Source organism: Sceloporus undulatus, chromosome 2 (assembly GCF_019175285.1).
Source record: "Sceloporus undulatus isolate JIND9_A2432 ecotype Alabama chromosome 2, SceUnd_v1.1, whole genome shotgun sequence".
Lineage (NCBI taxonomy): Eukaryota > Metazoa > Chordata > Lepidosauria > Squamata > Phrynosomatidae > Sceloporus > Sceloporus undulatus.
The window spans coordinates 214,178,602-214,193,901 of record NC_056523.1 but is presented as its reverse complement, the minus strand read 5'-3'; the positions used below and the strand labels follow the sequence as shown (position 1 = coordinate 214,193,901).

At 40.2% G+C, this 15,300-nt stretch overlaps 1 long non-coding RNA gene across 1 annotated transcript in view; it reads right to left on the bottom strand.

The window, feature by feature from the left end:
- LOC121921467 overlaps nucleotides 1-15,057 on the bottom strand; it is a 49,248-nt gene extending 34,191 nt beyond the window's left edge. The window contains exon 1 of the long non-coding RNA XR_006101954.1: nucleotides 14,842-15,057. This is a non-coding gene — a long non-coding RNA (uncharacterized LOC121921467). The remainder of the gene's footprint in view (nucleotides 1-14,841) is intronic.
- Between the last annotated feature and the right edge of the window lie 243 nt (nucleotides 15,058-15,300).

Sequence of the window (15,300 nt, the reverse complement as noted above, 5' to 3'; positions counted from 1 at the left end):
ATTCGTATCCCGGGGTACCACTGTATTGGCTAGCGCTTATGGGGGTTTAATTCAAGCCATGTTTGAGGAGGCACAATTGCTAGAGATGATCTCTCTAAGCAAGAAATTCCATATGCACCATGTCATTTTAGAAGACTTTAAGTGACCACTCTGGTAACTTGTTATCCCTTATCTGGAATTCCAAAATCCAAAATTGTCCACATAGCTGGCTAAGATGGTTCAATGTACAGCTTGTTTGAAATACTGTATATAATAATTGCCTTCGGCTTATGTGTATAAAGTATATAGAAAAGATAAATGGATTAGATTTGTGTCTCCTCTCCAAGATATATTATGTATACGTAAATATTCCAAAATGTGAAAAACTTAAAAATCCCAAATTCTAGTCTCAAGCATTTTGGATAAGGGAGACTCAGCCTCTAAATGATTAGCATCTTGGGCTGCTTTCATCTAGAGACATGTGTCCAAAGTCTTTTGCAGTTACTTTTTATAGAGGAAATAGTTGGAAGGCGTCCTTTTCAATTCAGTAACTCCTGCAGGACCAATTGCATGCAGATCTGATGGAGAAATGTGCCTTCTTGGCCTTTGAGAGATCCAATAAGATTGTGAATTACTCTATTAATAGCCCATTGTGTCAGTGAAACGCCCTGAGACTCACTCTTTAAAAAGGAAGCTCATTTCTGTGAGAGATAATGGCATTAGGCACAGGGTCATTCAGTTCATCTGTGTTCACATCATTATGAATATTGAATACCTAAAACTGAAAATAATTTGGTGTGTATGTTGGTGCCTGTATATATTAAAACCTCAATAAGTTCAAGGCTTTCATAAGCACACAGAACTAAAATCCACTGGTGATGAAGATGCATGGTTTCCAGATCCGCACCATTTTTGTGGTGCATTTAGTGTTTTAGAAGATTATCACAGAGGGAGAAAAATGGGAGAAAAGCGCTATGCTCTCGTCGTGTTTGTGCAACCTCAGGAAGATTTTCACATGATGTCATGCACATACCGTACTTGGCCCACCATTGAAGTGTCGTGCTAGTGCAACTTCTCATTGACGACAAAAAAACATTAATGGCTTACCAATAGCGTTTCATTTGCACTATCGCACATGTGTGAAAGGCAATCACGTTTCAATAGCACCATTGAGAATTTGTCATTAAACCTTCCAAAAATAAATTGAATTCCTCTTGTGTGCCATTCGGCAGAATCACTTCCTGTGTCACACCTGTCAATCATAGGAGAGTTCCTTAGCAACGAGAAATTACCCGTTTTTCTCTCTCGAGTCGCAACTCCTTCTTTCGATGTGAGGAATGTAAAAGCACTATTGCACCATTCATGAATCATTAATGCTCCAATATTGCAACAACATGTGAAACTAATTGTTGCAATTTCGCCATTGTATCATTCTTGCTAAATATCGTTAGAATAGTGCTATTAAAGTGTAAACAGACCTGTGCGATAAACTCCATTTCTTCCAGGTCGTGCACAGCCCCGAGCATCTCCTTCCAGTTCCCATAACACGGGGGGAAAGGTGTGTGATAAGCTTCTTAATCTCAGGAACCTGGTTTGCTTACAAGTTAGTAGTTAAAGCAGCCTTAACCTTGGTAAACTGACCCTCCTCTGTCTCTAAGATGTCACTCAATGTGGCGACCGCAACCATTAACCCAAGTCTAGTCTGATCCTTTCATGTCCCTCTCAGGTTTCTCCTGCTACTTTTGCTATATAAGCAATCTAGGGAGAGCTGGGAGATTGGATAGAATTGCTTTTCAACATCTGGGTCACTTTATCTGCTCATAATATGTGTGTTGCATTATCAGATCACTTTGTTGCACAATACATTTCACACACAGGCAAGCATTGGATAAGCTGTCAGGAAAGAGTGAGAAATGGTTGTTTTCTGAAATAGCTCAATAACATTTGCATTCCTATGAAAAAGTGAGTACACTTTCTCTATATAGCAATTTCATGGTTGGGGAGAAAGAGCTGATTGCTGTTGAGAGATGGATAATTCATCATCTCAATCTCCACAACGGTATTTAATGGCATTCAGATGAGCTGCACAAGGTTACCTTAATTTTGTTTCCTTTGTACATTTGCTTCCTTCTGAAAAATCACTGAAAATATGTATTGTGTCTGATCAACTCACTCCCAATGCATATATATTGTTGATGTCACTTTTATTTCAAAATTTGTTGTCATTTTTTAAAAATATAACTTTTAAATAATTTAGATTAAGTTGACTTGTTTTAATTATTTAGGAGCTGGGTTTGTTGTTATTTTTACTGAGCAATCTTATCCTCTAACTATGTGTGGTATAAAGGGGGAGAGGGAGGTATTTTGCCATTAGTTGTCATATCCTATATATGCTTTAACCAGGAAGGGTAAAACACACATCTAGGGAATACATAACATTTGCCACTATCCCTAGAACACATACCAATACCCACCATTTTGTGACTGGTGACAAAGCTAAGGCCCATGTAGTGCACACATATGGAGGAAATTCATGGTTGTGGAAATCTCCACTGCATATCTCTACAGGACAGCTATGCTAGAGGACCTCCATTCTGTTACCCACAAAGGTACAAGGCTTGGAGAGCCTCCATGAACAACAACAATCTATCTTTAATATGTTGGGGAATATTATTTTGGCTTGTGAAACGGTGGGTAACCTCTGGAACAAAAAGCACCAATATATACCATTACTATCTGGGAAGATTCCAGATTCTTGGTGAATTAAGGAATCTTACTTTAGAAAATATGCAGAGTACATGCTCACACACGATAATGATTCAAACACACACAGAACATACAGAGTTGACGAAAATGAAAATATAGAAAGGGGATAATGGAGGTTTAGAGGTTACAATGGGGTTATATTTACTTATCCAAAGAGAAGATCATGATAAGCTGGAGTGCCCCAGGCTGGGAAATCTGACGGTGACACAGAACATACACGAAGTGTGGACATTTATGTGGGATGGGCTGTGTATCCAGCAGTTATCTTTTGAAGGCATATTTATACTTTAAAACTAGCCTCAGTTGATGGGCTATTTGGCCAGGTAACAGAGGCTGAATGTCTTGTCCAGCAAGGATGTAGCCAGGATTTTAGGAAAGGGGGGGGGGTCCAGACTAAGTGCCACCATTATAATGGGGCTTGGGTGCGGCGGCGCAGCAGCACACACCATTCATTTTTCTATTGGAAGGGGGGGTCCGGACCCCAAGATCCCCCCACTTGGCTACGTCCCTGTTGTCCAGGAATCAGCAATGGGATTCCAGACTGGTTGATTGTTTTAGAAAAAGCAACACTTGGATCAGGACAGCCCTGAAGTAGATGGAAAAGTTTAGCTGGGATCACACTAGGGGATAGGCAGAGAGATCGGCTTTCCTTTAGGAGCAAAGAGATCCTTTGTCTCAGGTTTCAAGAGGAAATGCTGACTATTTGAGGGAAGGATGCAGCACTTTAGATTTAGTAGTTTTGTTTACTTGGATGTTCAGGTGTCTAGGAAAGTGATTCTTTTTTTCCTGGGAAGCTGACCTTCTTATTGTCCCTGAAAGGTAATCGATCTCTCAAAATTCATGCTATCTCCAAACAGGAGATATCAAAATATGAGGACCCCAAAATACTGCTCAGTGTATGCAGGGATGCATAACAAGTCAATCCATTCCAATGACACTGTCAGCAAAGACATTCCTATTGTCAGTCCCTAATGGTTGTGGTCTAACGTTTTCTGTTGTCTGAACTGAGAGCATTTTAATATTTATCCAGTTCCCTATTTTCTTCCTCCCTCTCTGTCTAGCTGGAGATTTTTAGCAGCCTCAGCATCAGGAACAGGATGAAGAACAACTGAAGACATTCAGACCTTCAGTGTCGGTTTCCAGAAGTGTGACTGCAGCAAGCAATGTAATAAACAAACATCTGCAAGTCTGACCACCAAAATGGAAATCAGAAAAAATGTAGAGGCTGGTAAAAGATTTTAAAAATAAATAAATCCCTGGATGCATTTTGGAAAAAGCTTTCAAGCTGTCTCTAGAGGGTTCAAAATATTTTTATCTACTTATGCAAGGCTTACTCGATGTGGCTGTTTCATTTCACATTCTATATTGTTTGTTCTGGATGAAAACATTTGCTAAAACATGTTGAACTTTTCTTCTTTTTTGTGGCAGAGCAACCGATCCCTGTTATTTCCATTCTTCCATCCTGGTAGAATTCAAAGATATAGCTGTGTAAGTCTGTCAGATCAGGATGCAGAGACATCTTGTAGCACCCTTGAGACTAACTGAAAGAAAGAAGTTGGCAGCACGAGCTTTCATAGACTAAAGTCTACTTCCTCAAATCAAATGCATCTGAGAAAGTAGTCTACGAAAGCTCATGCTGCCAACTTCTTTCTTTCAGTTAGTCTCAAGGGTGCTACAAGATCTCTCTACATTATGTTCTATCAGTCTAAGTTGCCTAGTGATTCACAAAGTGGTGATGAAGTGCCTTGTGCTACCATTTAACTTCAGTAAATTTGTTATTAGTAATTGTCATTTATGAAGGAGTTAAAGTTGGACAATAGAAAAATAGATGAGCTGGAGTTGGAGACAAAGGTCTGGCATACCAACTCCAGACCTGGTTTGAAATCTGCACAATGGTCTAAATTGTCATCTAAAAATAAGAGTTTCCATGCATACAATGCAGAGAGAGGACTTGACAGAGATGAGTGGTCTACTAGTTGCTAATATCACAATAGAGCTTAGCTTTCCTTTGAGATAATTCTTTTTCTCACTGCCGTATCTAAGAAAAATGTTGATTGCTGCTTAAATGTTTATTGTTGTTGTAGTGTGCCTTCAAGTCATTTCTGACTTATGTTTATAGCAAATAAATAAACAGTTAGGCAGGCAGGTAGGGAGAGGAAAGCTTGCCTGAAAAACAGATTCACAAGTTTTAGTTTCTAATGTTTTTTATTGTGTGCTTTCAAGACATTTCCAACTTATGGCCACTGTAAGGTGAACCAATCACCTTTTTTTTTTTGGCAGGATCTGAAAGTGTGTGGCTTACCCTTGGTCACCCATTGCCGAGTGAGAATTCAAACCCTGGTCTTCAAACCATGTTGGCACTTACTGTAATATTATATAGGTTCTATATATACTCAACTATAAGTTGGCCTCATGTATAACTGGAGGGTAGATTTGGGGGCCAAAATTATGGATTTTAATATGACCCATGAATCAATCAAGGGTAAAATTTAGGAGCATGTAGCAAAGGATCTAAAGGAAAACAATGCCAAAGAACTTACAGAATTCCAGCAGGTAAAACTGTGCTCACCATAAAGGCTGGATGGATGACAGTAGTGGGGTGTCAGTGCGTTCAGGACAGATTACTCCTGCCTTTCATCTGGAGATGGCTTCTTTTGTTATAAAAGTTAAAGTACAGTGCTTACATTGAATATGTAAGTACTATGCAATATGTAATATGTAAGTATGTATTAAATATCATACACAGAGCAGGGTTAGACTCAGAAGAATGAGGAGTGAAGACTGGAGGAAGTAATATCAACAATCTAAGGTATGCAGGTGAAACCATACTACTAGCAGAAAACATCACAGACCTGCAACATCTACTAAAGAAGGTCTAAGCAGAAAGTGCAAAGGCAGGCTTACTGACGATCATATAGGAAACAAAAATAATGACCACAGAGGATCTACATTAGTTCAGCCCAGATATGAGGAAATCAAAATAGTTAAAGAGTTCCTGTACCTAGGATCAAACGTTGATAACAATGGAGGTTGCAGTCCACAAATCAGAAGACTATATCTAGGAAGGGTAGCCATGAAGGAACTAGACAAGAAATGTAAAGGCATACAACTGAGTACTAAAGTCAGAATTGTCCAAACCACTGTATTACCCATAACTATGTATGGATGTGATTGCTGGACAGTGAAGAAAACAGATTAAAAAGTAAATCAAATCATTTGCGATGTGGTGGTGAAGAAGAGTGCCAAGGACTACCAAAAAATCCAAACAAATGGGTCCTTAACCAAATCAAGTCTGAACTTTCCTTGGAAGCCAAGATGATGGAACTGAGGCTGTCGTACTTTGACCACATCCTGAGAAGGCATGGCTCACCAGAAAAGATAATAATGCTAGGTAAAGCAGAAAGCAGTAGAAAGCGAGAAAGACCTCACACCAGATGGACAGACTCAATCAGGGAGGACACAGGCCTTAATCTGCATTGATCTAAGCAGGGCAGTGGAGAGTAGAGGGTACTGGAGATGTCCACAGGGTCACCATAAGTCAGGGTCAACCAGAGGGCAGTTAACAACAACTTACATTGACCCACTGATATTTTTGGGGATTAATTTTTGAACTAGAAGTTCTAGACATGAGTATATAAAGTAATATGATTGTCATCCATAACATCATAGGTAATGGGAAATTATGTATAAATTGTTGGAATGAGGACACTGAAAACAATAATGTAAATGTAGGTGAATGTCATAGTTTTCCCAGGTTTAAAGGGTGCTGCCTCTACTTGTAGCAGAGTACTTTGCACATCTACTCAGACATAAGCTTCACTGGGTTCATTGGGTATTACTTCATAGGCTTAATGTTTATAGGATTGCTGTTTCTGATGTAACTTCTTGGTGTTGTGTTTTGGTGAGTGCACACATAAAACTTTTTCTTGGTTGTGTTGTATTGTTTGCTGTTTTATATGTGGGTTGCATTTTTTAGTCTTTTTTATTGTAGCAAAGATTAATTTATCTGCTTATCCAGAATGGAGAAAAAAAATGCAGGCCAAGCTGTGTTTACTGTGGGACAAATTCAAAGATCCAGGTTGTGTTAATACTTCCATCAAGTCAACTGAAGATGGGCTTTCAGGACCACAAGTCTCTTTGTCAGGCAAATATTTGACTTTAAAAATGGAAAAAAGTGAAGGGAGGTTTCAAATGGTAGGTAGTCAGTTTATCAAACTCCCCTTTCCCCATGACTCCTTTATTGAAAATCCTTGGCTGACAAAGAGACCTGTGATCTTGAAATTATGTGGTGTGTCTTCAAGTTGTTTCTGACTTATGTTGACCCTAGGGAAAACCTATCATGGTGTTTTCTTGGCAAGATTGGTTCAGAACTGGTTTGCTTTGCCTTCCTCTGAGGCTAAGATAGTGTGACTTGCCCAAAGTCATCTAGTAGTTCCCATGGCTGAGCAGGGATCTAAATCCTTCTCTCCAGAGCCATAGCCCTAATTGTCAAACCATGCTCTTGAAATCTTACGTAGAGATATTTGTGCCTTTAGGACTAGTTTAACAAAGATATTGCCACAATATGGGTTCTGGAATTAATAAAGAATACCATCTAAACAGTTACATTGTCAGTTTCCAATCTTCTCATTTTCTTTGTTAAACAAGATTTCACATATTGTCTACAGGACTGTTAGGAAAATATCATATCTTGATGGGAACAGATAAGATGGTAAAAGGTGGTTTAAAAAGGCATAGCAAAACTATAAATTCTGATTACTGGTAGATTTAGAAATATATTTCAGATCCTCACAATTCCGGACTGGATACTACAGTACAAGCTCTAGGCTTGGCTTCAGAAAGAAATGGGCCGATCATTTCTTGCCAATGTCATTCTGGGAAATAACGTCCTGTTTCTCGGGGAATTATCAAAAAACATTTCACAGCTTGTCATCAATGGAAGATGAAATCACAGCAGCTGGATCTAATCTACCACTTAAATCTTCTATTAAAAGTCTAATCCTCCAAGTGCTTTGCCAGAGCAAACTACTTTGAAGTCAGTGCAGAGCGAGGTGGGTCCCCATTGGCAAGAGGGCTTTGAGGTTTGAGCTATCAAAATAGCAAAGCAATCAGAAAAAGATGACAAGTTGCTTCAGAACATATTTCCAAAGATTTTAAACTTTTACATTAGCTCATCTTTTTTAAAAAAAGTGGAATGGACAAGCGAAATACATTGTTATAGCTGCTGGTCCATTGTCCATTTGTTAATCGGATTGCTAGTAAATAGCCTGGAGCGGCTAGCTATTGTTTCTTCAATGGGAAGCAATGGCTGGGAAATGGTTGGCATTGGAATTTCTCTGTGTGATTGAATGAAAAATTCATCCTCATAGCATAAAGAAGGTGCCTCTTTCTCGACAATCTGCCTATTAAATCTAGATCAACACCTAGTTCCCAAAGCCTTCAGACAGCAGCCCATTTATTCAAAGGCTTGGAATTGGGGGTGAGGGGAAATATCCTCATAGAGATACCCCCTCTATATCTGAGCCTCCAAACTCCGCAGTTCATAGTTTTGTGTGGGTTTTTTGGGCTATGTGGCCATGTTCTAGAAGAGTTTCTCCCTGACGTTTCCCCAGTTCATGCTCCAGATCATGTGTACAAAGCAAGAAGTGATAAAGCAATAATTGAGCAAGGGGATCCTGTTGTTGTTAACTGCCTTTGTGTCGATCTTGACCCATGGCAACCCTGCTGATGAGATATCTCCAAGACCCCTATCCTTGCTCTGCCCAACTCCTGCAAACTCATACTTATGATCTCTTTAAGAGAGTCCATCCATCTAGCATGTGGCCATCCTCTCTTTCTACTTCCTTCCACCGTTCCAAGCGTTATTGTTTTTTCCAACGATTCATGCCTTATCATGATGTGTCCAAAGTATACCAGCCTAAGTTTTGTCATCCTGGCTTCCAGGGAGATTTCTGGCTTGATCTGCTGTACGACTTATTTGTTTGTCTTTTTGGCCATCCATGAGATCCTCAGCAGTCTTTGAGAGGACTAATCCTTTAAGGTTCTTCAGGAGTAGAGTCTCCAAGACATAGTGTGGCCCCAAAGAAATGTAAGTCCTTGGCTGAACTCCAGAGCTCACTGATGCAAGTTGGGTCTGTCCAAGGTCATCAGTCCAGCCCAAGCTTCAGTTGCTGGCAAAAAGACACTCTGACATCAGAGGTGGTTGCAGTAGGAATGGCCTCTGCTATCAGAGTGATAGCTTTCTGAGTCCTTGTCAGTATCATGAGCAAGCATGAACAGTTGCCCAATAGAACAGAAAGGGCTAATTCATATGTAGTAACCCCCGCTACATAGTTTTGCTTTAGTTTGGCAGTTCAGGACTGAGAATAGACTGAAGGAGAAGAGTAGACACAGGGAATAAATTGCTTGTCATAGCTAATATCGTTCTCATAATTATTAGGAAGAGAGATGTAACACACTTGTGTGGTTTCCTTTTCATGCTTCTGTACTACATCAATTTTGGGAGATATCTTCTAGGGGCTTGCCGAGGGTAGGGCAGGGAGCACCCTTGGCCAAAAAACCCTTTTAGCCAAACACGGGAACCTATAGTGCTCTCTGTGAGATAGTTTGGTTAGAATTAGGGTGCATCTACACTGAAGAAATAATGCAGGAGCTTATCGCCCAGCCTAAATAACCCAGTTTACCTCATCTAAATTGAAGCCTAAATTGGGAGGCAACTGGATCCTACCGCAAGGATTTTGCCACCAATGCTGCCGGGTGAGTACAGCCCAGCTGCATCCCGGGTCACAGGTGAGCTCTTGCAGCCTTAGTTCAAAGCCAGGAGCTTTCCGACTTGGAAAAATGGCCCTGGGATGCAGCTGGGCTGTATTCATCCAGTGGCTTCAGTGGCAAATTCCTTGTGGTAGGACCTGGCTGCCTACAAATTTAGGCTTTAATTCAGATGAGGTGAGCTGGGTTATTTAGGCTGAGTGATAAGGTCCACAGTTTGACACCACTGTGACTGACATGGCTTCATCCTGCAAAATCCTGAGATTGGTAATTTTGTGAGGCACAAGCACTCTTTGGCAGAGAAAGTCAAAGACTCTGTAAAATGACAAATCCCAGGATTCCATAGGATGGCGCTACAGCACTTAAAGTGGTGTCAGACTGCATTATTTCTACAGTGTAGATGCATCCTGTGAAGATCCAGTTACTGAGAAGCAATGCTGGAGCCCGTCAGCTAAAGAGTTGTGATGAGTCCTCTCCTGTAGACTTTCTGCAGCATCATTTCCCAGCAATGCAATGTATCTTACAGCACTAACTTACAGTCACTGTAAGAAACTAACTGTGTTAGTTTCCAGGACCAGACAAAGTTTTGGAAAGGGCCTAGAATTGCAGCCAGCTGTAGAAAATGCTCCACCTCTGTGCCCAGGTGCATAGTACCCAAGTCTGATCAACTTATTTTGGCATCTGACACAGAAAGCCTCACATGTGCTTCTCTATCCTCTCTAGTCACAATACAATAATAACAGCACAAGGGTGTTTGGGGTTTTTTTTTGGTCTGTCATGGCACCCCAAATCAGCTGTTACATGTAGCCAGCTCTTCTGCCTAATTATAGCAGCTTTCTTCATGACTCCCTCTGGAGCATCTTCATACCCAAAGGGTTCCTTTTCTCACAGTTGGGACAGGACATGGCAGATGCAAAGAGGATTTGCAAATATTCCCATTCTTGACAAGACTGTCTTGACACATCACAGAAATTGTCAGCCACCACGAGATTTTTCAACTCTGTATGACTGATTTTTTTCATGAACAGCATCAATAGCAAAAAAATATATAGTTCTCTACCCAAAAAAAAAACCCCAACCTAACATTGTTTTCACAAAAACGTGGATAATTTTTTTTTTGCACAAACGTAGTGTCCTTTGAAAAATTCACAAACCTGAGAATTTTTACACAACAAAAACATCTTATTCTTACAGAAAGGTGCTAAAATGAGGCAGGGAGGGCTTTTAAAATGTAGAAAAACAATTGTAATTGTGGGTTTCTTTGAATGGGAAGAAGACTTTTGATTTGTTTGTTATAATAAAATAAGTAAAGATCTATATCCCCACAAGACAAGCCTCCAGAGCTAAAAGCAAGAGAATGAGGTGTACAGAAGGAGAGAGAAAAAGAATGAATACACAAAGGAACATCTCATGTGATGGAGAGAAAGTGCTGAGAAGGAACTGAAGGCAAGAATCAACATGGGAAGCAGATGTGGGATAGCAGCTCTCTTGGCTTGCAAAACTACATGAAATCTCTACTATGGACTCTCTCCCAGGCACACACACATCAGCAAAGAATGCAGTTAGCAGCAATTTAAAAGCTACTGCAATAGATTAAGGTTGCTTCAGACACTTGCCAATTTCAGCTATCAGTTAAAAGGTGAATATTTTGAAAGGATCACAACTGTCTTGCAAGCTTTGTTGTTGTTGTGTGCCTTCAAGACGTTTCCGACTTATGACAAGCCTATCATGGGGTTTTCTTGGCAAGATTTGTTTAGAAAAGGCTTGCCATTGCTTTCCTCCTTTTTCCTTTTTTGGGGCTTTAATGAATGTTAATTGAAATGGGGGGCTATTTTAATTGAATTCAGTATGCAATTCAAAACTGAGAGTGGGACTTACACTTAGTGACTGTATACAAAGTTGGAAAAGTTATTTATATGTGTGTATGTATTTTGTTTGTCTGTAGATAGATAGATAGATAGATAGAAACAGACAGACAGTTCGATTCCATGCTTGGCCATGAACCCCCCTGGGTGACCTTGGGCAAATCACATACTCTCCGTCTTGGAGGAAGGCAATGGCAAACCTGCCCTCTAAACAAATTTTGCCAAGAAAATACCATGATCGGGTCATTTTAGGGTCACCATTTTGCTTGTCACCATTTTGAGAAGGACTGGACTGCATTACTCCTTGCCGCCATTTTGAGCCAGAAACAGAGGAGGTGCTATTGGATTCTGCAGTGCTATGGGGGTGGCGTGGTGGTATTTTAGCTTATTTTCACATTTTCAATGGGCTTTATGGTTTATAGGCAAAAACTGCCTGAAAATATTGCTGAAATGTAGATTTTTAAAAAAAATGAGAGAAAGGGTTTATTTTTAGGGGACTGGTTGAGGCCTCAGGCATCACAAAAATGGGGTCTAGGGGCCCCATGTGGCTCACAGGTTGCAATTTTCCCATTCCTGGTCTAAAGCTTTCCCTCTTGTCCCCAAAGCAAAATTGAAGCAACCAGAGACACAGCTAGATCTTTCTCAGCAATCTGAAGCAGTTCCCCACTGCTGTATGCAAGTGTGTATGTTTGCGTGCACACACACATACACATGTACATCGATGTACCCCAGCCAGCATCAGCTGTCATTCTCAGGGATAGTGTATGGAATCCTACTGCTGGAGGAGTCTTCTGGTGGGAAAAACGTATAATGTTGTCCCAGGAACTTTGACTACATACCTCCATTACTTTCTCTGTGGACTTCTGTGCTATTAAGTTTAGAAAGGTGGAAATATGTTACCCAGTTTAACATTTCTGTGAATAAATGTCTGCATTCTTTATTTTTCTTGTTGAAGAATAAACTGAAAATGTGGGTTTTCACCAGTTCTCATGAAGATAAGTTGCTTGGTCAGTCAAATCCCCAGAACTGTGTTGTCAACACAGAGTTGTTCCATCAATCCAATTCATGTGAAAATAAATAGGGTTCTTATAGCAGGGCAGCCCAGTTCTCTTGGTTAATGTGATTGTTTCACATTAGACATGCTATATGCAAGATAAATCTGTTACAGGATCAAACTGTGGAGCTAAGGAAAGACTGTAACCCCTTTGAAAGAGATGTTTTTAGGAGCTATTGTAATATGGATTAGAATAATTATTTCCTCATTGCGTACACAGATATTTTCTTCTTCTTCCTGCAATAAGTAAAGGTAATTGGTGCTGATTTCAAGAGGTATCGAGAGAGAACACTTTTCGGTAAAGAAACCAGTACAAAATAATTTTGTATGGCAGACCCACCTAATAGCATAATGTCCCTTTTATTGTATTTCATACTTGTTTTCCAATAGAAAGAAAGATGAGACAGCAATCCTCCATTTAATTCCTGTTTGTTGTTGTTATAAAAAGTAATACATTATTTCATGTTTATGAAGTGGACTTCATGATTTTTTTTTTGCCTGAAAATGTACATTACAGTGGCAGCACACATTGTGTCACACAGGCGCACAGATCAGGAAGTTGGGTTTGGCTACAGTTCTGTGTTTGAGTGTACATTTGGTGCCAAATCTGGATCAGTTGCCATTGGACACAGAGAAACCACAATGCAGGACTGTTTTGGATGCCTGAACTGATAGAAGGAAAATTGCAGACCAGGTCAAGTTATTTACTTAGTTATAAAGGAGCCAGCATGGCATAGTGATTTGGGTGTTGGATTATGACTCTGGAGACCAGGGTTCAATTCCCAGCTTGGCTATGAAACCCATTGAGTAACCTTGGGCAAGTCACATGCTCTCAGCCTCAGGGGAAGGCCTCTGCAAACCTCTGCTGAACAAATCTTGCCAAGAAAACCCCATGATAGGGCCTTAGAGTCGCCATAAGTCAGAGGTGACTTGAAGGCACACAACAACAACAGCTGAGGCAAAGAGCAAAACATAACAGTGCCACCCCAGGTTTTGTGTATCGAAGCTCCTTTGCCTGGCATTTCAGCACTGGTAATGGAATGCATGCTTCCACTGCATCAGAGAATAGCTGGCTAGGGTAGAGAGTGCAAAGCATGATGGCCTCATAAGTTGCTTCTACAATATAGAAATAATGCAGTTTGACACCACTTAACAGCCTCCATCCTATGGAATCTTGGGATTTGTACATCTGTGAAACATTTAGCCTTCTCTGTCATAGAGTTCTGGTGCCACAACAAACTGCAAATCCCAAACTTCCATAGCACTGAGCCATGGGAGTTACAGCGGCATCAAACTGCATTATTTCTGGAGTGCAGATTAGGGGCATGAAAGTTTCACAACCTCATACTCCTGTATCATTTTCTGATGAACTTTTGTCTAAAAACAATTAAAAACCTATTACTTCTTACCTGTCTTAAAAAAAGGTCATCCCCAAATTAAAAAGAACGGAATACACGATTTCCCCATAGAAACAACATAGTAGCCTATTTATCTATCACATAACAAATGTGTACTGTTGCACTATAAACATTTAAACACTACACCTTTACAAAAACCAACATTTTTTTCATTTCTTATTACTTAAGATGAACTGTAGTTGCAGATTGTCCTTGTCTTTGCAAACAGCATAGAGTTCTTGCATCACTTTAATAGCTCTTTCTGTGCATTGATTACTTCTTGGTATTTCTATAACTGATGGCTCCTGTTTCCAGTGATTCATCAATGTTTGCAGAACTTTATTGTAAGGTGTCAGTACTGCAGACAAGTTTTCAAAATCACTTTTATTATATATTTGGTCAGTGAACCAATAATCCACACATACCATCTGGGGCCTAAACTAGCCTGCTGCCTTGGGCATGTTGGAAAAGAATATCCCATTGTCAGTTCTGAATTAAGATTCAAAGGCCAATCCAGTTTCTATATGTGGAAATGGAGAGGGCACCATCTTGTTCTTCACATCAGGAGGCAAAATCTCTTTGAAGGATTTCACAAGCAAATTGACTGCAGATTCGCAGTGCAAAAAGGATTTATAACTTCGATCGTTTTCCGAATTTAGCTATTCCTGGGATGACTTGTGATTGCGTGTGGATTGCCATCAGAATGGCTGTGACATCTTTTGAAATAATGTTAAACATCAGGGATGACCTCGGATTTACCCTCAATATTTTTATCATGCAACAAAGTAGTTTGAGACAGTGCACCCAAATCTATTCTAGAAGAAAAATCAGGATCCCTGAAGACTGTGTGTGCATGTGTCTTCAGGTCACCTGAAGGCAAATGAAGGCCCTGTGAATGTAATAGGATTTTCTTAGACGAGGGATATTCAAAAGTGATTTTGCCAGTCCCTTCCTCTGAAATATAACCTACAGCATCTGGTGTTCTTTGGCACTCTCCCATACAAGTACTTACCAGGGCTGAGGCTTCTTAGCTTCCAGGATCAGACAGGATCTGGTGCCTTTAGGATATCTAGGCCCTAAGCATTAAAGTTACTTTTATCTATTAGCCAGGCAAGAACAGAGGTCCAGACCCTTTTATTGTTACTGGGTCTGGCTAGCCAGTGGTTTCAAACTTCATGCTAGTTGCCTCTCTTTGCCCTTCTTTACATGAAGAGTGCTCTGAGCCTTGAACAGCTTCTGTTCAATATCTGAGCAGTTCTAGTAGGCCACGAGATTTTCTGTGTTATATCCCATAGGATCCTCTCCCATGGTTTCTTCACATTTCAAGACTGTGCTGTTGCTTTGGAGACAAGGATGCTGGCTCTCTGCTATGTTTAGTAGTTTGTTTTCCCCTTTCTCAACCACTTGAGTGCTTAAGGGGCTGTAAACCTCTCCCTTCCTATTTAGAGGTTTCAGGACAGTGCCATCCTTT